At 43.0% G+C, this 24,389-nt stretch overlaps 1 protein-coding gene across 1 annotated transcript in view; it reads left to right on the top strand.

Annotated features, from left to right (window-relative positions):
* Positions 1–4,079: 4,079 nt before the first annotated feature.
* Positions 4,080–24,389, top strand: part of LOC124545092 (alpha-tocopherol transfer protein-like) — a 90,141-nt gene continuing 69,831 nt past the window's right edge. The window contains exon 1 of the mRNA XM_047123904.1: positions 4,080–4,208. The gene's annotated coding sequence lies outside the window, so the exon portion shown is untranslated. The remainder of the gene's footprint in view (positions 4,209–24,389) is intronic.

Below are 24,389 nucleotides of genomic sequence, written 5' to 3'. Positions count from 1 at the left end.
TTACTATACAATGTTTTTATCAGGTGAGAAGCAACAGCCGTTAAGTACTTTAGGAAATACATTTAGGCTATAAGCTGGTTTACTTAACTTATTTATCATCTACCGGTTTCAGTCTCAGACTATCATCACCGGATGTCTGACAACGTCGAAAATGAAAAAAAGTAGAAAAAGTGCAACGTATATAAAAATTACATTACACAACAAAAATATCGGTGTAAAATCATAGATGAATACTTACAAGGTGAAGCAGATCAGTTAAAAACATGTCTCATTTTCTTTTTAAGCTGATATAACATCGAGGTTGTCACATTGAAACCATCCAAACACTATTGTAACCCTTTCTTGACATTCTAAAGAACATATCCCACAGTGCTTTAAGTCAAATAGACAAAGTTCCATAGGAGAACGAAACCATCGTAATGCTGCCAAAATTCCTCATTAACGGGGTAATGTGAAAGATGGTACATTTGAAATACATAACCAACATAACAAAGACCTTTTACATCATTAGCAAAGCAAAAGACTCAACATCTTTACCAAACATCTTTGATAAACGGAAAATATGGAGAACAGTGATAGTGAAAGTAACAGTAAACGCAATAACAAAATAAAAGTGATGGTCACATAGGACTGAAACCAGATGCGTTAAAAACAGTAAATACGTAAACCATATTCATGGTGCAGGAATACTTAAGTTGCCCTATTAACACAGGCTAATAAATCAGAGAGACCTGTTGCTTGATTCGGTAAGACTACACTATCAGACACGACCTAGACATCAGGTTACACATCATCCTAATTAAATGTGAAGGAATAGTGGTGCTTGTAGTATGTCGTCTGTATCCATTCACAGGTTGGCAATGCTGAAACAGCGTTACAATCATATATCGTTCCACGGGAATGTTATGGACAATAAAAAATAAGTAATGTCTTTACGGTACAAACATGATAAAATCTAACTATTTCAAAACGAAGGTTACGTAAAATGGACGCAGTCAGATTATTTGTAAAAAGGGAAGGCCATGAGTGTCATTAGTGTATAATACATTATTACCTTAACAAACGACAGTAGGTTATACATAACCTTGGAAATACACTCCTGGAAATTGAAATAAGAACACCGTGAATTCATTGTCCCAGGAAGGGGAAACTTTATTTACACATTCCTGGGGTCAGATACATCACATGATCACACTGACAGAACCACAGGCACATAGACACAGGCAACAGAGCATGCACAATGTCCGCACTAGTACAGTGTGTATCCACCTTTCGCAGCAATGCAGGCTGCTATTCTCCCATGGAGACGATCGTAGAGATGCTGGATGTAGTCCTGTGGAACGGCTTGCCATGCCATTTCCACCTGGCGCCTCAGTTGGACCAGGGTTCGTGCTGGACGTGCAGACCGCGTGAGACGACGCTTCATCCAGTCCCAAACATGCTCAATGGCGGACAGATCCGGAGATCTTGCTGGCCAGGGTAGTTGACTTACACCTTCTAGAGCACGTTGGGTGGCACGGGATACATGCGGACGTGCATTGTCCTGTTGGAACAGCAAGTTCCCTTGCCGGTCTAGGAATGGTAGAACGATGGGTTCGATGACGGTTTGGATGTACCGTGCACTATTCAGTGTCCCCTCGACGATCACCAGTGGTGTACGGCCAGTGTAGGAGATCGCTCCCCACACCATGATGCCGGGTGTTGGCCCTGTGTGCCTCGGTCGTATGCAGTCCTGATTGTGGCGCTCACCTGCACGGCGCCAAACACGCATACGACCATCATTGGCACCAAGGCAGAAGCGACTCTCATCGCTGAAGACGACACGTCTCCATTCGTCCCTCCATTCACGCCTGTCGCGACACCACTGGAGGCGGGCTGCACGATGTTGGGGCGTGAGCGGAAGACGGCCTAACGGTGTGCGGGATCGTAGTCCAGCTTCATGGAGACGGTTGCGAATGGTCCTGGCCGATACCCCAGGAGCAACAGTGTCCCTAATTTGCTGGGAAGTGGCGGTGCGGTCCCCTACGGCACTGCGTAGGATCCTACGGTCTTGGCGTGGATCCGTGCGTCGCTGCGGTCCGGTCCCAGGTCGACGGACACGTGCACCTTCCGCCGACCACTGGCGACAACATCGATGTACTGTGGAGACCTCACGCCCCACGTGTTGAGCAATTCGGCGGTACGTCCACCCGGCCTCCCGCATGCCCACTATACGCCCTCGCTCAAAGTCCGTCAACTGCACATACGGTTCACGTCCACTCTGTCGCGGCATGCTACCAGTGTTAAAGACTGCGATGGAGCTCCGTATGCCACGGCAAACTGGCTGACACTGACGGCGGCGGTGCACAAATGCTGCGCAGCTAGCGCCATTCGACGGCCAACACCGCGGTTCCTGGTGTGTCCCCTGTGCCGTGCGTGTGATCATTGCTTGTACAGCCCTCTCGCAGTGTCCGGAGCAAGTATGGTGGGTCTGACACACCGGTGTCAATGTGTTCTTTTTTCCATTTCCAGGAGTGTACATATCAGGGCCGTGTAAAGAGTACAACATCCTGTACACTTCCAAAATAGTTCGCATTCTAAGCCCAGCACGTAGACGAGAGGCATACAATAGCAAATTGCACAAAGTAACTGACTTGACATAATCAGAGAAAGAATACACCATGTCCAAAACCATCCTAAGCATGAGAGGCATATAATAGTGAAATACATGGAGTAGCAGGTTAGACATACTGAGTAACAAGGTTCATCATTTACAAAAACATGAATAACAGCGTAAGTACAACTTCCATAAAAAGACATCACAATGATCCACATTCTTAACTGAAAACTAAGTGTAATGGCCAGAATATTTCGTACAATCATTATACCCATTAACTGGATGGTATGCTAATTAAATGTAGTAAATTAAATCAGGTGACGCTGAGGAAATTAGAGACGCTAAAACTAGTAAATGAGGCCTGCTACTTGGGCAGCAAAGTAACTGATGATGACCGAAGTGGAGAAGATATAAAATGTAGGCTGGCAATGGCAAGAAAAGCGTTTCTGAAGAGGAGAAATTTGTTAACACCGAATATAGAGCTAAGTGTTAGAAGACCTTTTCTGAACTTATTTGTCCGGAGTGAATCCATGTATGGAAGTGAAAAATCGACGGTAAGCAGTTTAGACAAGAGTAGAATATAGTCTTTTGAAATTTGAGGCTAGACAAGGATGCTGAAGGATACAAGGGTAGATAGTGTAACTAATGAGAAAGCACTGAATCAAACTGGTGAGACAATAAATTTGTTGCACTACTTGACTGCAAGAGGAGATCGGCTGATAGGAACATTGTAAGCCATCAAGGGATCACTAATTTAGTATTATAGGGGAGGTTCAGGCATAAGAATCATAGAGAGAAACCAAGAGATGAATAGAGTAAGCAAATTTAGAACGAAGTACGCGACAGTAATTATTCGGAGATAACGAAGCTTTCACACGATAGAGAAGAATGGAAACCAGTCTTCGAACTGAAGACCACAACAACAACCACCTTCAGAATTTCGAACAGTGTATTTCACACAATGTTGTCGAAACTTTTGTACGAATGTACAAATGCCACAAATGGAGGTTTATCCTTCTTAGTAACAGTATCGCCTTGCGTGTTACTAAATTTCTCCTCAACTCAAAGCTATCGTTCGGATGTCAGCTTCTGGAAATCTTTCAACTATTTCACGAATAATTCATGCCTGAATTTGAGAATCACGTCTTCTTAAACAAATGGATCGGTAATGTTCACGCCTACGCCAGGAAACCTAGATCACGATCGCATCTTCTTCCCAGCTATTGATATGAACTCCGCTGGTCCCAAATAAGAGGCCATTGCTTTAACGATTGTGGTGAGTCCTCTGGTCTGAGTAGAGCAATAAAGAAGCGCAAACGGAAAACTACCCGGAAAGAAACGCAAAGTGCTGAACTGCTACCCGTGACCACAGGTACTCAGCTTTATCCACACCGCGTCCTTGAGCTATGCCCCGGCTACATGCTAAGTGAAATGGCCGTGCGATAACGGTGAAGAGGGAGCATTGCTGGCACGTCCCGATTGCGGCAGTGCTGGAGGGAGTCGATTGCCGATAACGGGCGCCGCCTGACAGCCTCACTCCAGCACCGCGTCAGACGCGACACAACGAGGCCTGGGAAGTGCGCCCGCTAGCTCCGACTGCCTGAAGACCAAGGTACGTATTTGTGTTTTGAACGGCCAGCCTACAGCTCTGCTGTATGTGTTTCCCATCTTCTTCCCATTAACTGATATTTCATTCTCCCATCTTGGGAAGAGACTGGCAAAAGTAGCGTAACAGTTCTTCGCCCGTCCCAACTTAAAATTATTCGAAAACTTTCTAAAATCATTCGGTGGAGAATCAAACTTACACACACTAGCCATACTGCCTTAGTGAAACAAAATTACGGTCTTCTAGTTCTTTAAATAATAATACTAAATGATTAAATAAGTGGAGCAAGCCTCAGAAATCGTCAGATGCACATAACTGTAAGTCTACATCGTTTTATGCTCAGAAGTATGACAGTTGTGGCGAACGAAAATCTCCTCTATAAAAATCAACATCGATTCCGCAAAGAGAGATCTTTTGAAACTCAGCTCGCTCTGTTCGTCCACGACATCCATAACGCTGTATTCTACGGAGTTTAGGTTGAATACGTGTTCCTTTAGGAGAGCAGTTGACACCGCCCCGTACTGCCGTTTAGTAAAAAGTATAGGAGCTAACCGAGTATCGGTTCGAATTCGCGACTTGATTCCCAACTTCGTTGTAGACAGAACTCAAAATGTCGCTCTTAACGGAACAAAATCGACATATGTAAATGCAATTTCCGGAGTGCCCCAAAGAAGTGTGACAGGACCGTTACTGCTTACAACATAGACAAATTATCTAGTAGAAAGCGTTGGATGGTTCAAATGGCTCTGAGCACTATGGGACTTAATATCTGAGGTCATCAGTCCCCTAGAACGTAGAACTGCTTAAACCTAACTAACCTAAGGACATCACACAACACCCAGCCATCACGAGGCAGAGAAAATCCCTGACCCCGCCGGGAATCGAACCTGGGAACCCGGGCGTGGGAAGCGAGAACGCTACCGCACGAGCACGAGATGCGGGCTAGCATTCGCTCGGTTCCGGACTGAAGCGCCTAGAGTCGCTCGGCCACCGCGGTCGGCAGAAAGCATTGGAAGCTCTTTAAGAATATTGACAGATGATGCGGTTGTGAATAAGACGGCAACGACCTTGCTGCAGTGGATACACCGGTTCCCGTGAGATCACCGAAGTTAAGCGCTTTCGGGCGCGGCCGGCACTTAGATGGATGACCATCCAGCTGCCATGCGCTGTTGCCATTTTTCGGGGTGCACTCAGCCTCGTGATGCCCATTAAGGAGCTATTCGACCAAATAGTAGCGGCTCCAGTCAAAGAAAGCTATCATAACGACCGGGAGAGCGGTGTGTTGACCGCATGCCCCTCCCATCCGCATCCTCCACTGAGGATTACACGGTGTTCCGATGTTCCCGATGAGCCACTTGTGGCCTGAAGACGGAGTGTTATAAATTCAAAAGACAGTGTCGATTTGCAGAATGACCTATAGAAGATTGGTGAATAGTGCGGGCTCTGATAGTTGACCCTGAACGTAAAAAATGAATGTAACATATTCATCATTTTTATTTGCAGCTCCTTGTACTGGCCGTGTTTGCAGTTTAAATTGTTGGCTGTGAGGTCCGCCAGTTAGGAGGAAAACGGTGTTTTGCATAACTGGCGGACCTCACAGCCAACAAATGTAACATATTTCGCATACATAGGAAAAGAAATCCACCACTGTACAGCTACACTATTGACGATAAATTGCTGGAAGCAGCATCTACCGTAATACCCAGGAGTAATTGTACTTAAGTGGAATCACCACATCAAACAAATAGTAGGAAAAGCAGATGCCAAACTGAGATTCATAAGAAAAGTCTTAAGGAAATGTAACTCATCCACAAAGGGAGTGGCTTACAAGGCGCTTGTTCGAAAGATTATTGAGTATTATTCATCAGTCTGGGATCCTTACCACGTAGGACTGATAGAAGAGATAGAGAAGATTCAATGAAGACTGGTGCGTTTCGTCACAGATTTATTTTGTCGACGCGAGAGTATTACAAAGATGTTCAACAGACTCCAGTCACAGATATTAGAAGAGAGGCGTTGCGCATAACGGGAAGGTTTACTGTTGGAATTTCGAGAGAGTACTTTACGGGAAGAGTCAGTCAACATATTACTTCCTCCCCCCCCCCCCCATGCATCTCGTGAAATCGCCATGACGAGTCAATTGTAGAAATCAGAACCAGTACAGAAGCTTACCGACTATCGTTCTTTCCATACTCTATTCGCGAGTGGAAGAGGGAAGGGGGGATCAGTTAATGGTACCAGAAGTGCCCTTCGCCATACACCGTAAGATGGCTTACGGAGTATGATGTAGATGTCAATGTAACTTTAAACATATACAGACCATCGACGGGTGCGTAGAAGATCAGAGGTGCAATCCTCCGTCTCAGGTAGAACGGTCATCAGGATGCATAAGTGTAGGTGATGTGGTAACGACATGACCAGTAACATCCTCCGATATGTCTTCGTTAGAAAAAGCGTTGACCAGCACGAAAGTTAACTGCATCCCATCGCCAATATCCACGACATCAAGGGCCAGTTACTACAGTTGGGTGATTTCATCTCATATCACACAGTTCAAGAGTGAATGTGTCACACCATTATTACAAGGTTTTCTTAAAGAAATGTGCGTTAAAGTTCCGCAAGACACTTGCCAATAACTAAAATATTTTGGTTTTCTGGTGAGTTGTTAAGAGGTTATAGACCTCTATAAAAGCGACTATTTGTGAAAAAGTCGTAGCGAAATGGAAAATAAAAAATTTTAATAAAAAACTGCAAGTGATAGAGACCTGAAATTACGTATTTTCAATAAAATCCCTGTTCTCTGTACTATCAGACATTATTGACGTATATACACTTCTTAGCTTTTCTTACCTTTAATTTGGAAAAATAAACCACAGAAAGTTTGCAGAATGAGATTTTCACTCTGCTGCGGAGTGTGCGCTCATATGAAACTACAGAAATTTGGAACTTGTAGCAAACTTCAAAATTATGTTTCGAAAATATGAATAATTACAGAACTGTCTTGAGAAATGAGGAAGTGGGAAGACTGCTAACTGTCAGCTACGATATTAATTGCCTGAAATTCCTAAACCATTAAAACATTTCCGCATAAAGATGAGAGAATATGAAATTTTTTGATACTTTACAAATTATTTTCTCTAAAATCCTCATCCTGAATATAGTGAAAGCTGCATCTAGGTTACTTGGTCGTTGTACTCAGGCAGGTACAATCAGAGTGGGCAATATTTTGCGGTGTAAAATGTGAGAAATTTGTATATTAGACCTAGCTGCTTCCAAGGTCAAAAATCTTGGACACTTAAAAATTTCAGTTGATTGCCGATGTTTCGTAAATGTAATACAAAACTGGCATATCTTAGTCAAAAAAATTATTTTACAGCCTTGAAAGTGAGTGGGAAAACAATTTTTCATTTCGTTCAAGCATTTTATCAAAAATTAGATATAGAAACTAGCTTTGCATATACATTATTCTGTTTTTGATATTATTCATTTTGTCATAATTTTGCTTCTTTATGACATTCCATAAATTAAAATCGCCTACACTGAAATGGGAACTACATACTGATTTGTTGATGATGGTCATTTGAGAGAATTTGATGGACCATGAGGTGTAATAAAGGAGAAGGATACATCTTGCAGCGCATGAGAGACACTAATATTATTTGTCCCACCCGACACTGGTCGTCATACACACAAGAAGTGAAGTTGCACACAACAAATTATTAAGTAGACTGAGGTCTCTGCATTTCACAATCGTAAAAGGCTCCATTTCGTTGAGAACTGTTCTCGCAATATATATGCCACCGTGGCGTGCAATCCACCAGTGAGTTGATTGAATTCCTACCACTGGCTTTGTAGCAGCACACTCTCGTCTCTTTTTTAAACGGAATTCCTCTTATGTACTTTCATTTAGAAATAAGAGTTTCGTGTTTTGCAGTAATTTTTATATTGTCTGTACAGGTCCAATAGCATCTCTTACAGGATCAACAGATTCCTGAAAGAGATTAAATCTTGTTGCAAGGTGTTTACAGATACCTCCTTCCTCATTACACGCCATTTACCCACGTCATGTTGCTGAGAATATCCATTTTTTTTTGTCTTAATTCCGGTACAGTGTTTTCCAAGTTTATAAAGCTGAAAGCAGTTTTTAAAATGAGATGTTGCATCATCAGTCACGTACAGATGTTAAAGAAATTTACGCCATTTGTGACTTCATCAGTTATCATACTGCCAGCATAGCATGCATGTGCGTTGTCATGAATGAAATCATCACGGACACTAACAAAACAGAGTGATCTTTAAATGGTTCAAATGGCTCTGAGCACTATGGGACTTAACTTCTGAGGTCATCAGTCCCCTAGAACTTAGAACTAATTGAAGCTAACTAACCTAAGGACATCACACACATCCATGCCCGAGGCAGGATTCGAACCTGCGACCGTAGCGGTCGCGCGGTTCCAGACTGTAGTGCCTAGAACCGCTCGGCCACTCTGGCCGGCAGAGTGATCTTCCAAGGAAGTGCCCAACACTTGTGAATATTGACACTTATGATGCGTGCCAGTGGTAACTTTGAACATTGTTTTGCAAAGCAACAGTCCAGTTCTCAGCAAAGTGGAAATGAACTAATGTGTGAGTATTCTGGGATGTGACTGATTTTATTTCTGCTGTGGCCTGTCTCTGAATCCTATGGATATGATGATGAGCTACTCCTTTCATGACCCAATGCCTTACTTCTGTAATAAACTTCCCCAGCTCCACTGTCTTCTTTATCAACTCTCCTCCTCCCTCTCATAACGCATACGTTACGTCATTGTCAGTATCCTGATGGTGTAATATCACTTTACCACCAGGACACACTGCACACTCCTGAAACCAACATTTATCTGGCAGTTCTTGACCAACACACAACAGCATCAGGTCCATCTGTATGCACTTCTTCCCTGTGACACTACTTACGGCGCTGATAGAAAGCACCGAAGCTGAAATCGTTATAGGTACAGAAAGCTGGCTTAAGCCAGAGATAAATTCTGCTGAAATTTTTACAAAGGTACAGACGGTGTTTAGAAAGGATAGATTGCATGCAACCGGTGGTGGAGTGTTCGTCGCTGTTAGTAGTAGTTTATCCTGTAGTGAAGTAGAAGTGGATAGTTCCTGTGAATTATTATGGGTGGAGGTTACACTAAACAACCGAACTAGGTTAATAATTGGCTCCTTTTACCGACCTCCCGACTCAGCAGCATTAGTGGCAGAACAACTGAGAGAAAATTTGGAATACATTTCACATAAATTTTCTCAGCATGTTATAGTCTTAGGTGGAGATTTAGATTTACCAGATATAGACTGGGACACTCAGATGTTTAGGACGGGTGGTAGGGACAGAGCATCGAGTGACATTGTACTGAGTGCACTATCCGAAAATTACCTCGAGCAATGAAACAGAGAACCGACTCGTGGAGATAACATCTTGGACCTACTGATAACAAACAGACCCGAACTTTTCGACTCTGTATGTACAGAACAGGGAATCAGTGATCATAAGGCCGTTGCAGCATCCCTGAATATGGAAGTTAATAGGAATATAAAAAAAGGGAGGAAGGTTTATCTGTTTAGCAAGAGTAATAGAAGGCAGATTTCAGACTACCTAACAGATCAAAACGAAAATTTCTGTTCCGACACTGACAATGTTGAGTGTTTATGGAAAAAGTTCAAGGCAATCGTAAAATGCGTTTTAGACAGGTACGTGCCGAGTAAAACTGTGAGGGACGGGAAAAACCCACCGTGGTACATCAACAAAGTTAGGAAACTACTGCGAAAGCAAAGAGAGCTCCACTCCAAGTTTAAACGCAGCCAAAACCTCTCAGACAAACAGAAGCTAAACGATGTCAAAGTTAGCGTAAGGAGGGCTATGCGTGAAGCGTTCATTGAATTCGAAAGTAAAATCCTATGTACCGACTTGACAGAAAATCCTAGGAAGTTCTGGTCTTACGTTAAATCAGTAAGTGGCTCGAAACAGCATATCCAGACACTACGGGATGATGATGGCATTGAAACAGAGGATGACACGCGTAAAGCTGAAATACTAAACACCTTTTTCCAAAGCTGTTTCACAGAGGAAGACCGCACAAACGAAAAAATGGCTGACATCGAAATAAGTGTCCAAGGAATAGAAAAGCAACTGGAATCACTCAATAGAGGAAAGTCCACTGGACCTGACGGGATACCAATTCGATTCTACACAGAGTACGCGAAAGAACTTGCCCCCCTTCTAACAGCCGTGTACCGCAAGTCTCTAGAGGAACGGAGGGTTCCAAATGATTGGAAAAGAGCACAGATAGTCCCAGTCTTCAAGAAGGGTCGTCGAGCAGATGCGCAAAACTATAGACCTATATCTCTTACGTCGATCTCTTGTAGAATTTTAGAACATGTTTTTTGCTCGCGTATCATGTCATTTCTGGAAACCCAGAATCTACTATGTAGGAATCAACATGGATTCCGGAAACAGCGATCGTGTGAGACCCAACTCGCCTTATTTGTTCATGAGACCCAGAAAATATTAGATACAGGCTCCCAGGTAGATGCTATTTTTCTTGACTTCCGGAAGGCGTTCGATACAGTTCCGCACTGTCGCCTGATAAACAAAGTAAGAGCCTACGGAATATCAGACCAGCTGTGTGGCTGGATTGAAGAGTTTTTAGCAAACAGAACACAGCATGTTGTTATCAATGGAGAGGCGTCTACAGACGTTAAAGTAACCTCTGGCGTGCCACAGGGGAGTGTTATGGGACCATTGCTTTTCACAATATATATAAATGACTTAGTAGATAGTGTCGGAAGTTCCATGCGGCTTTTCGCGGATGATGCTGTAGTATACAGAGAAGTTGCTGCATTAGAAAATTGTAGCGAAATACAGGAAGATCTGCAGCGGATAGGCACTTGGTGCAGGGAGTGGCAACTGACCCTTAACATAGACAAATGTAATGTATTGCGAATACATAGAAAGAAGGATCCTTTATTGTATGATTATATGATAGCGGAACAAACACTGGTAGCAGTTACTTCTGTAAAATATCTGGGAGTATGCGTACGGAACGATTTGAAGTGGAATGATCATATAAAATTAATTGCTGGTAAGGCGGGTACCAGGTTGAGATTCATTGGGAGAGTGCTTACAAAATGTAGTCCATCAACAAAGGAGGTGGCTTACAAAACACTCGTTCGACCTATACTTGAGTATTGCTCATCAGTGTGGGATCCGTACCAGGTCGGGTTGACGGAGGAGATAGAAAAGATCCAAAGAAGAGCGGCGCGTTTCGTCACCGGGTTATTTGGTAACCGTGATAGCGTTACGGAGATGTTTAATAAACTCAAGTGGCAGACTCTGCAAGAGAGGCGCTCTGCATCGCGGTGTAGCTTGCTGTCCAGGTTTCGAGAGGGTGCGTTTCTGGATGAGGTATCGAATATATTGCTTCCCCCTACTTATACCTCCCGAGGAGATCACGAATGTAAAATTAGAGAGATTAGAGCGCGCACGGAGGCTTTCAGACAGTCGTTCTTCCCGCGAACCATACGCGACTGGAACAGGAAAGGGAGGTAATGACAGTGGCACGTAAAGTGCCCTCCGCCACACACCGTTGGGTGGCTTGCGGAGTATCAATGTAGATGTAGATGTAGATGTAGAAACAAATACGTTTCAAATTAGCGCAGTGAATACATGTGCATATCGCCTTCACTGGCAGGCGTTCCAATCATTTTGGTCGTAAGGAGTAGAATTTTGCGAGACCAGTTTTTAAATTTGGGTTCTCCTTTTGCATTAGGAGATATGATTCTCTTATTGGTAGTGTCATATATATTTTTATCTTTTCAACTTTTTCACCATTTTCAATAACAGAAATAACATCAGCCCAACTAGTACTTCGCCAACTGCAACGTTTGTCATCACTTACGTAGTAGTCCAGATAAAAATTAAGCATATCATCTTGCAATGAATGCCCACAGTAGGAATATGGGCAAGTCCAAATATTTTTCTCATTCTCTATTTTACTAACTTTTGAAATTAAATGATTTGAGGAAGTGGCTATGTATTTCTGTATGTGCTTCTTGTAGTAGCTATCTGGTATCAGTGTCAGTAATTGTAGCTTCTCGGTACAGGTGGGTGCTGAGATAGCAGGTAGATTTTGAAACTACACATCAGAGTGGGTGCACATGTCACTGTCTTCAGGTTCTGCGACAAGTGCATCTACATTATTCACTTCACAAAGTTTTGAAGACGCTGCTTGTGTAAAACTTGCTTCAAGCTCTTCCATTTTTATTTGCATATAACGTTTTCTTCTTGTGCTTCTTATCTTTCCTGGGCGTTTAAGGTGGAATATTTTAGGGGCTATAACAGAAATGCCAACATTCAACGCATCAACAATTTCACATCCAGCAATGTAAACATCTGCACTGTTTTCTTCAGCTTCACATTCCAGTGACGGAGATCGTTCAAATGGGTTATCACTAAATTTCCTTTTGAAGAGAGTATAGCGATTCCTGCACAATGAACGTGATGGTGACACAGTTATTTGAGGGCCAATATATTTCTGCTGTACGTCTGACAGATTTCCAACATTGTGAAGTGTTTTCACTTTTCTTAAAAACTTTCTTCTTGTGTCTTTTATCGTACTCCACGCATCACATCCTATCACTATCTATACTTCCTACTGACATTGTATGTAACAAAAAGTTCAAACCAAACACAAAACTCTACGTAGAATGATTCATGTGCAAGTTCTCACTCGTTTGCTATTAACAGTAGATAGCTGGAAACGGTGTTGCCTACATGCATACATTACACTAGAAATTCAATAATGCGAAATATGCAGAATGTTAGAAATTACTAATGATTTTCACAGAAAAATACTGCCCAATTTTATTGCAGTTACTACTGACAAATTAACAAAACGATATATTGCGCAATTTTCGTAAGTTTTGTGACGAAGGTCTTCGACTAAATACTCGTAAAATACGATTTTTTAAATTTTTAATAATACAGATGGTTGGGGCAAAGAGGATATTGTTTATAATTATGTCAGTTGTATCTGGTAATACTACAAGAAAGTTAGCAGTCTGTGATCTTTCAAATTATGAAAAAGAAAATTTTAAATAGAAAAAAGAAGACTTTTGTATTTTCCTCTTAAATTTGCAAGTTAAAAGAAAGCCCACATATGTGAGTAAGTGACAACTAAACTGGAACATATAAAGAAGGAGATTTAAAACAGAACACTTGCCAAAACTGCAGTACTTTTGATTTATTAGTTTTTTTTTGGTTCTCTACTCTTTTGAGAGTTATTTGCAAAGTATATATTTCTCAAATTACTGTACCATTTACAAAAACCGAGATAAAATGAAAATATTTTATTTCTTAACACATGTGATGCAGAGGTGTCGCACATATTTCTTCCAGAGAACTTCATGATCATGAATTGACATGTACCGTATGATTTGAGATGAAATGGCCCAGTTGTGTGTCGTCTTGCCTGAGGAGAGGTTACAATGGCTTTATAACACCATTCCCAACCGACTTAGTGCATGCATCCAGGCTGGAGAGTGTGCAAAGTCATGATTATAAGTGGGCTCTTTTGTAATCACTGAGCTAACATAACATACCCTCTCTACCTATGATGATTCATCTCTTTTCTTGCTCCCCTTCTGGGTGCATCTCTTCTCTTGTGAGGCAGTGTATTTCATCCACAAGTCACACAAGTGATATATACACTCCTGGAAATTGAAATAAGAACACCGTGAATTCATTGTCCCAGGAAGGGGAAACTTTATTGACACATTCCTGGGGTCAGATACATCACATGATCACACTGACAGAACCACAGGCACATAGACACAGGCAACAGAGCATGCACAATGTCGGCACTAGTACAGTGTATATCCACCTTTCGCAGCAATGCAGGCTGCTATTCTCCCATGGAGACGATCGTAGAGATGCTGGATGTAGTCCTGTGGAACGGCTTGCCATGCCATTTCCACCTGGCGCCTCAGTTGGACCAGCGTTCGTGCTGGACGTGCAGACCGCGTGAGACGACGCTTCATCCAGTCCCAAACATGCTCAATGGGGGACAGATCCGGAGATCTTGCTGGCCAGGGTAGTTGACTTACACCTTCTAGAGCACGTTGGGTGCCACGGGATACATGCGGACGTGCATTGTCCTGTTGGAACAGCAAGTTCCCTTGCCGGTCTAGGAATGGTAGAACGATGGGTTCGATGACGGTTTGGATGTACCGCGCGCTATTCAGTGTCCCCTCGACGATCACCAGTGGTGTACGGCCAGTGTAGGAGATCGCTCCCCACACCATGATGCCGGGTGTTGGCCCTGTGTGCCTCGGTCGTATGCAGTCCTGATTGTGGCGCTCACCTGCACGGCGCCAAACACGCATACGACCATCATTGGCACCAAGGCAGAAGCGACTCTCATCGCTGAAGACGACACGCCTCCACTCGTCCCTCCATTCACGCCTGTCGCGACACCACTGGAGGCGGGCTGCACGATGTTGGGGCGTGAGCGGAAGACGGCCTAACGGTGTGCGGGACCGTGGCCCAGCTTCATGGAGACGGTTGCGAATGGTCCTCGCCGATACCCCAGGAGCAACAGTGTCCCTAATTTGCTGGGAAGTGGCGGTGCGGTCCCCTACGGCACTGCGTAGGATCCTACGGTCTTGGCGTGCATCCGTGCGTCGCTGCGGTCCGGTCCCAGGTCGACGGGCACGTGCACCTTCCGCCGACCACTGGCGACAACATCGATGTACTGTGGAGACCTCACGCCCCACGTGTTGAGCAATTCGGCGGTACGTCCACCCGGCCTCCCGCATGCCCACTATACGCCCTCGCTCAAAGTCCGTCAACTGCACATACGGTTGACGTCCACGCTGTCGCGGCATGCTACCAGTGTTAAAAGACTGCGATGGAGCTCCGTATGCCACGGCAAACTGGCTGACACTGACGGCGGCGGTGCACAAATGCTGCGCAGCTAGCGCCATTCGACGGCCAACACCGCGGTTCCTGGTGTGTCCGCTGTGCCGTGCGTGTGATCATTGCTTGTACAGCCCTCTCGCAGTGTCCGGAGCAAGTATGGTGGGTCTGACACACCGGTGTCAATGTGTTCTTTTTTCCATTTCCAGGAGTGTATTTACAGGTTTAGGCTTATTACCAAGTCATAGTGTCACCTGCTCGAAAAGAGAGAAAACTGGAAATAGTGAATTACTGGGAAACTTAATTAGAGATCAAATTAAGGGTTGCTATGTAACACATGCTAGTACATGTGGTTGTGTTTCAAAGTTAATTTGAGTTAAGATTCCTAATCTCTTACTACCTCCATTTTTCATTGTTTTTAAACGGATCATCTGATGATGACTTGGTAATAAATTGAAACCGCTCAATGGACCTCTTGTGTGACCAAAAGCTGAAAAATATAATTAAAAATAGAAGATAACAATGTAGAGAATTATGATAAAATCAGAGGACGAAATTAAAAACTGATGATCTTTGCGCGATGATTACGATTTCGGTGGTGGCTGAAGTTTATTTTTCTTTTTTTTTCTATTGACGGATATACTCATTGTGTTGAATTATTTGTTAAAAGCTGGCCTTCGGAGACCCAATAGCCAGGTGAGGGTATAGCAAGAGTAATAGAAGGTTTGTCAGTAGGAACGTGGAAGTGAGATGGATAAGGGGGTGGTTAGGGCTATTTATCGATTTTCGTTGTAGACCGCCAACATTGGGGCTACCAGCTCCGCTTTTATATTTTGTCAGGCATTCCATATTTTACATTACTGTCACAACGACGTATGCTTTATAAGTTACAGATAATATAAATCCTACATCTATAAATTGATACAGCATAAACAGTATAGAAACGGGGCAGTTTGTATTCGTTCATGAGAAATACAGCAATAAAGATCAATTGCAAGCAGGAAGACTTAAACTATTAGAAATGGTCTTGACTGCTTGAGAAATGAAAAGCGAAAGAAGCAAAACAAGGAGAAAATGGAATCATTTGCTTTACCGTTTGACAGAAAGGACAACGGGCCATGTACATTAATTGTTGGGGAAACATTATGAGGCTGACAGAAGGAAGTGCTTCAGCGTGTTCTTAGAAGCAACAGGGCTTTGAACTGTAAACAGAGCATTGACAAGTTGTTCCAGAGGCGGAAAGATGCAACACAGAAGGAGTTCGGGAATTATTTATTTATGTATTTAGTGTATGGCTCGTACCACATCACACAAGAGAAATTATTTTTCTTTAATGATAATAAATTTACACATATTTAACAAATAGAAAAAATTCATAATTGAATAGCCGCCCAGAATAAGGTTGTAACTGAGAAAAGCAATTTTTTTCAGAAGAAGGAAAACATTATATTGCATAAACGTTTATACTTCGAAATCCCAAATTACAGTGAAACAAGTGGGCTGACTTCATTTGTTGACTAACAAGCACTTGCAAAGATAACATATAAATTAAAAAAGAAATAACGTAAAAAATAATATCTTGACACAGAACAATGTTGTAAGCTTACACAGAAGTACAAGGTTATAACCAACAACAATACATAAATGATTGTATTAAATCACAGTATTCGACGAAATGTTCAGTATCTTGCAAATTACGTTTCCCCCTTGCTTATGCGGAATGGGTCATTTAAAATCACCATAAACAGTGGCAATTCGCTACAAATAGAAGAAAAATTCACTGAACGGCTCGCCACGGTCACGTTTAATGTCGCATTAGCTACGGCATTCACAGCAGAGCGCTCAGAACACTATTGAACGCTTATTGGCTGTCGGAGGGTGCGTGATGTACGTGCGCAGAACAAGCCTAAACTCGACCTCCATCGCTCGTGACTTCGTTCGTGACTCCAACTATAGTCTATTATTCTTTGTCAAGGAAGTAAACTCTCTCACAACACTTGTCGTTCGAGACTGATAGACCTACTCAAGTTCCCGAAGGTCATCATCACGGCCGTTATCCTTAAGAGATCAATCGCAGTGACAATATCTTATCAACGAATGACACGATAAGGGTATATCTAATAAAATGTCATTAGAGAGCTGTCTGACCATTTGAAGTGTCAAATGCGAATATCGTATTTGACTTCGTAAGAATGCGAGGGAACTTCACAAATGAGAACATACGAGGGTTGGAACTTAAATAGTGGCAACTATTTATTCACAACCGATACAAAAGAGTTATACGTTTGCACCTGTTACTGTCCTTAAAAGTAGTCACCAGCGTTGTGTAGAGCCCTTTGCCAGCGATGTGGAAGGCGTAGTATACCATTAGCAGAGCCTGTTCTGTTGATGACGTGAATGGAGCGGTCTACTGCCTGTAGAATCTCTTAAGTGAATTCCACGAAGTGGTTCCTTCATCCTTGGAATCAAATAAGGAGTTAAGTCACCTGCGACCAGCTTTGCAAAAGAAGCGGCGACACTTTCTGCGCAACCCACACACCATTTTGCACGACAATGCGCGGGCGAATATAGCGCAAGCTGTGGCTGCTCTGCTCGGTCGATGGGACTGGGAAGTACTGTACCATCCACCATACTGCCCGGACTTAAGTGCTTGTGACTTTGATTTGATTTCGAAGATGAAGGAATCACTTCGTGGTATTCGCTTCAGAATTGTTGCAGAGATTCGGCAGGTAGTAGACCGCTCCATTCGCACCATCAACAGAACAGGCTCTGCTAACGGCATACTACACCTTCCACATTGCTGGCAACGGGTTCTATACGACGCTGGTGACTACTTTGAAGGACAGTAACAGGTACAAACATGTAACTCTTTTGTATCGATTGTGAATGAATAGTTGCCACTATTTAAGTTCCAACGATTGTATTTCCAATTCATAGCAAAGATATAAAATAAAACGAGATAATTTACTTCTTTGTGTAAAACTATTTTCTTTTAATTTCTACGAGTTCGTTTTCATATCTCAATGCAATTAAGAAACAGATTTGTCGCACCCTTCGAAAATTGAAGTTGTTATGAAATTGATGACTGTAACTCACTAATACAAAAGGACTGTAGTACTGTCTCCAAATTCAGTAATCACGATTACTCGTTATTTTTATCCGTTCAGAGTGATTTTCAAGTTGCTTCCAACTCAGGTCTGCAAATAAATAAATACAATTTAGATAAAAATACGAGGTGCATTCAAGTTCTAAGGCCTCCGATTTTTTTTCTAATTAACTACTCACCCGAAATCGATGAAACTGGCGTTACTTCTCGACGTAATCGCCCTGCAGACGTACACATTTTTCACAACGCTGACGCCACGATTCCATGGCAGCGGCGAAGGCTTCTTTAGGAGTCTGTTTTGACCACTGGAAAATCGCTAAGGCAATAGCAGCACGGCTGGTGAATGTGAGGCCACGGAGAGTGTCTTTCATTGTTGGAAAAAGCCAAAAGTCACTAGGAGCCAGGTCAGGTGAGTAGGGAGCATGAGGAATCACTTCAAAGTTGTTATCACGAAGAAACTGTTGCGTAACGTTAGCTCGATGTGCAGGTGCGTTGTCTTGGTGAAACAGCATACGCGCAGCCCTTCCCGGACGTTTTTGTTACAGTGCAGGAAGGAATTTGTTCCTCAAAACATTTTCGTAGGATGTACCTGTTACCATAGTGCCCTTTGGAACGCAATGGGTAAGGATTACGCCGTCGCTGTCCCAGAACATGGACACCATCATTTTTTCATCACTGGTGGTTACCCGAAATTTTTTGGTGGCGGTGAATCTGTGTGCTTCCATTGAGCTGACTGGCGCTTTGTTTATGGATTGAAAAATGGCATCCACGTCTCATCCATTGTCACAACCGACGAAAAGAAAGTCCCATTCATGCTGTCGTTGCGCGTCCACATTGCTGGGCAACATGTCACACGGGCAGCCATGTGGTCGTCCGTCGGCATTCGTGGCACCCACCTGGATGACACTTTTCGCATTTTCAGGTCGCCATGCAGGATTGTGTGCACAGAACCCACAGAAATGCCAACACTGGAGGCGATCTGTTCAACAGTCATTCGGCGATCCCCCAAAACAATTCTCTCTACTTTCTCGATCATGTCGTCAGACCGGCTTGTGCGAGCCCGAGGTTGTTTCGGTTTGTTGTCACACGATGTTCTGCCTTCATTAAACTGTCGCACCCATGAACGCACTTTCGACACATCCATAACTCCATCACCACATGTCTCCTTCAACTGTCGACAAATTTCAATTGGTTTCACACCACGCAAATTCAGAAAACGAATGATTGCATGCTGTTCAAGTAAGGAAAACGTCGCCATTTTAAGTATTTAAAACAGCTCTCATTCTCGCCGCTGGCGGTAAAATTCCATCTGCCGTACGGTGCTGCCATCTCTGGGACGTATTGACAATGAACGTGGCCTCATTTTAAAACAATGCGCATGTTTCTATCTCTTTCCAGTCCAGAGAAAAAAAATCGGAGGCCTTAGAACTTGAATGCACCTCGTACTAAGCGGCAGAATATTCTTTCCAATAGATCGTGTTATATCACAAATGATTGAATTTAGGACACATCATTGACTGTCCTTCGACTGTTGCTATTATAGACAACATTACCGGTTACTTGATTACTACCTTCAGTGACAGTCGGACAACGACCTATTCATTTCATTAACTCAGTTTCAGAGTGCGATTACAACGCATTTCACTTGTTTTGATTCTAATCCTTATAATAAAGCACAACGATACTCTTGAAAATCTGGAGTCCATTACCTCGCGGTGATTTGGCATCCCATAATACATCGAGGCAACTGGCACTGCGCTGTTCCACGTCAGTTGAGAATAATTGTATAAATAAAAATAAATTTTTTATAAAAGACATTTTTATATAATCATAAATATATATAATTATAAATATATATATTTATATACTTATAAATAATTTCTCCTAGTCCAATACAGAGTCCTAACCCCATACAGACAGTTATGAAAATTTTATAAATTTTTGATAGGGGTGAAAACACGTGTAAGATGTGAACCGAAAAACGTGGAGCACATGCAACAGATACCAGATAGGAGGTTAACAAGTCAACTATGTATTGCAAACGCCCCAAGTATTTTAAGTCTTACAAGTACTTCCATAGGTGATAAAAATTAACAATCACAAATATTCAGTTCTGTCTGTATGGAATTACGAATCTGTGTGGGGCTAGGAGAAATTATTTTATCCCTCTTGGTCCGATTTAAAAATTTCTTACTTTAATATTTTATTTTTCCTTTAATAATTATTTTCTGTTTTTTGGTTTTGTGTTTGCGAAATTTTTCAATCGATTTCAGACATATTGATAAGATCACATCAGAGGCGTGTGGTATATTTCAGGTTTATATCAGTTTCCCTTGAATCGTTTCAACCAATATACTCCTTCCTCTAATATGTATCTCGCGAGAAGGCCTTGAGAGTGACTGGAGCTCAGTTCTGAGCTATGTTGAACGTTTCATGTCTTTAGCTCAGCGTGAAATCACAGTGCTAAATAAATTACCCTCCGCCATACATCGCACAAGATAACTAGTTCATATTGTAATGCCAACCAGTACTGAGTTACGCTGAAAGTTTCAAATCTCTAGCTCACGGGAAAGTTAGTTTAAAATCAACTGCAAGATTTGTACTGAACACACAAACTGACAGGCAAGACAGTGAGTTAATAAAAACGAAGTAAAACGAGTCATACATTTATGAAATTTGGTTGAAACTGCCGCAGGCTTCCTTGAGTTACGGTTTTATCTCACACCTTTACACCTCCTTCCTCAGCAGTTGAGGTGCTAGGGGGGGGGGATCTTACTGACACAGTAATTTTATCCGGTTTACAAGCGATTCGTGTGCCCAGTTTACTAGAAATTGCTTCAGGCGTTTCAGAGGTGCACCTATAAATCGGATGTGTTGTCGCTGACTTTTTCTGCAGATCATTTTCGCTCATTGCGCCGTAGGGGCTGTGACGCAGTCTGCTAAGCACAGCCATCGTGCAGGAACTCCACCTGGACAGGCGAAGCTGTGCATTCGTCTGTTAGGTCGCCCATGCATCATCCCCACCTATTCCCCCACTGCAGACAGGCGATTCTTACCCCCAATACTAGTGCACTGTCATCCAAGTGTGAGATATGTTTAAAGTACATGCTCGGTAGCTGGTTTAAAATCAACTGCAAAATCTGTATCGAACAGTTGGAGATGAAAGCGACCTCATAAGAACGCGTAAAACCGTAAAGCATTGTAACGATCTCGTTAACACCACATGAAGCAAAAACATGAACAAATTCACATGAATGTAATGAAACAAAGTTAGTGTAAATACGTTGCAGTATACAATGATAAAAGTTACGCTGAATAGCATACTGCCTGAATTTCTCACAAATTTAACAAAAAAAAGCGTAACAACTGTTAAACAAGCAAAGCCATTTCCGTAACTACGCCTTTTTGGAAGTATTTTCTATTGGCTTATGATGTCTTTGTTCCTTTTAATTTTTTACTGGTTTTCATTTTTCGAATGCTTCCTCTCACAGTCCGTTTTAAGCTGTGACTGTTTTTATTCTTGTTTTTGAGATTTTATACCTTCACATAGTTATCCGTAGCCTACAGTTACAACAATCAGAGCGCACATATGATCACATTGTTAGCACCTCCCGAGCCTGTTCACCTGACGAGTTACTGTTTAGTTATTCAAATTCGTGTAGGTGTGTATAGAAGTTAGTATGTTGTAAAATTTAGTCTTATCACCTTTTACTACCCTCCTTTTTTCTATTTTTAAACAGATCTTCCGATGATGACGTAGTAACAAGTCCAACCCAGTAACTATTGCATTTGTTGATATGCGGCTGTAATATTTAACAAAAAATTTATAAATAGTTATCTGAAGTCGCTCAGGCAGGAAAGACACCAGTGTTACAGTTACTACACCTTGTTCGTAACTTCTGCTGCTCATCTTAATGACAAGAAAATTACGGACACTACGGCGATCTCCTGCGACACACTTAATGCACGTAAAACTGCTCTCTGAACTGACGGCGGTCGATTTATTACTATGGAAACTTGTCCTTAAAGACTACATATTTATGTGACTCATAGTTCGTCCGTTAAGTCTTAAGACACCCAGTAATCGTATTCTGAATTTGTACAGGTGTGCATACACGTGAGGTAGCAGTAATGTACAATAAAAGAACGAACGTGTACTGCGTCAACGTTGCTGCCGGCGATATAGGCTTAAGTGTGTTTATCCGGCCCGGCTCGATAAGTTAGCGAGTCAAGTGCCCGGGCGGCTGGACTTTGATGCCGGAGGCTTTGTATCGTGAACTTGGCCAGCACCTCTCCTTGCCTGTCGTGGGAACCAGCACGTGCGGCATACTGCACCTCACAGCGGCGCCACGTGCGCTACAAGTCACGTGACACAGGGGCCACATGCCATGCGTCACAATCCTTCCCCAGTGGCGAATTTCTACCAGCCAGAATGGATAACATTAAGGTGAAACATTGCAGCATACTTCACGAGACCCGCCACGTGGGAAGCAGAAAGAAACACTTTCTAGCTAAAGAGCCATTAGCGTTGTGCGTAACTGAAAGTACTCATAAGAAAACGGTTTCTAATAGACATCCTCGCATTGAAACAAATCAATTTAGTTCGCTCATATATCAATAAACGAAACTGACGATAGTATACAATATTATTGTATACTATCCCGAACTGAATCGTTTCTACGCTCACGGCCGTTACTGAATCGGTTGAGACATTAGCATTATTGTTAACAAACTGCGATCATAAATTTCCACTCGCGTTCCTCATACGTTCCGCAGGACGCCTTATATGGGCTCTCCTAGAAGAGGAGGTCGATAGTCCGTAATAAGACAGAAATGGTCATTAGAAAAAATAGGCTCAATTACACAGGATGAGTAAGGAGGAAAGGTACACGGTTTCAGAGGCGATAGTATTAGTGTTTCAGGTGCACATATATCCTATTCCGAATGGTTTCCGAGATAAACACCCTTAATGTACATTGTTGTTTATTTTCTGTATAATTTGTTGAGTGTTAATTAAGTAAATAAATTAGTGAAATCAAAGTGAACTAGGTAATTAGAATATAAATGAAAAACTTGGTTTAGTTTAGAGAGTTACATACTGGCATTCAGCGTGCAGAACAGCAGAACAGAAGAGACCATGACCGTGAAGTCAGCAGTTCCACATAAGCGGGCGCTGTCGATTCAGCCGTCAGGGCATCGCCCGACCGGCTCACGTGTTTCTCAGTTGTCGCATGTGAGCAAAGGCCCCCGCCTACATTCCAAGAGCCAATGACCGAGGTCAAGAAGATTCTTCGAGAAGCTTTTCAACGTGACAGAAGAGGCAATGGCCGTGAAGTCGTTCACCTCCAGTGAACTGAAGTGAATAAATACGCGAGACGCGGTAGGCCCGACAGATGAAGACAGATGAAGACAGAGGAAGACAGATGAAAACGGGGACGAAGACGAAGACGGAGACGGGAACGGAGACGAAGACGAGAGACGAAGGAAGAAAAGAAGATCAGCAGTAGTTTTCAGTCAGTTTCGGTGCTGAAGACCGTCATGCAAGAAGAGACTGCATCATGCACAGACGCACCAAGTCCGCCGATGTAATGGAATAGCAAGCAGCAGCCGCAGCGCCAGAAGACAGAAGTTAAAAGGTATTGGAAGTCTGCTTTTTACGTACCCGGGTGACTCGTGAGGACGGGAAGGAGACGGCCTCACCTCAGCAGTCACCTGTGAGCTGGGATAAAGACCTGACAGCCGAAGACTGGCAAGCGGGAGTCCGTGGTTCGAGTTCGGGACACTGGCCTTGCCCCGCCGCGCCGCTCCGCTGGTCGACGCACAACACACGCGGCCGCTTAGAGAAGAGAAACACTGGGACGCCACACCCAAGGTATCATCCGATGCACGACTTCGCTCGCAATAGTTAAACCGGCCACCTCGCGCTGCGCGTCTCCGGTCAGCTGGGCGAGACGGCGACACGAGATACACACCGCTACGCGTAATCAGACGCCGCCGCCGCCGCCACTGCCGCTGCCGCAGCAGAAGACTTCACAAACGACACAGCCGCCGCTCTCCGAACCAGAACATCCCGTAAGATACATTTGTATAAATCTTCAATAAAAGTTATCTTATGTAAAAATGA

This window comes from Schistocerca americana, chromosome 8 (genome assembly GCF_021461395.2).
Source record: "Schistocerca americana isolate TAMUIC-IGC-003095 chromosome 8, iqSchAmer2.1, whole genome shotgun sequence".
NCBI classification, from domain to species: domain Eukaryota; kingdom Metazoa; phylum Arthropoda; class Insecta; order Orthoptera; family Acrididae; genus Schistocerca; species Schistocerca americana.
This window is presented reverse-complemented; position numbering and strand designations above follow the sequence as displayed.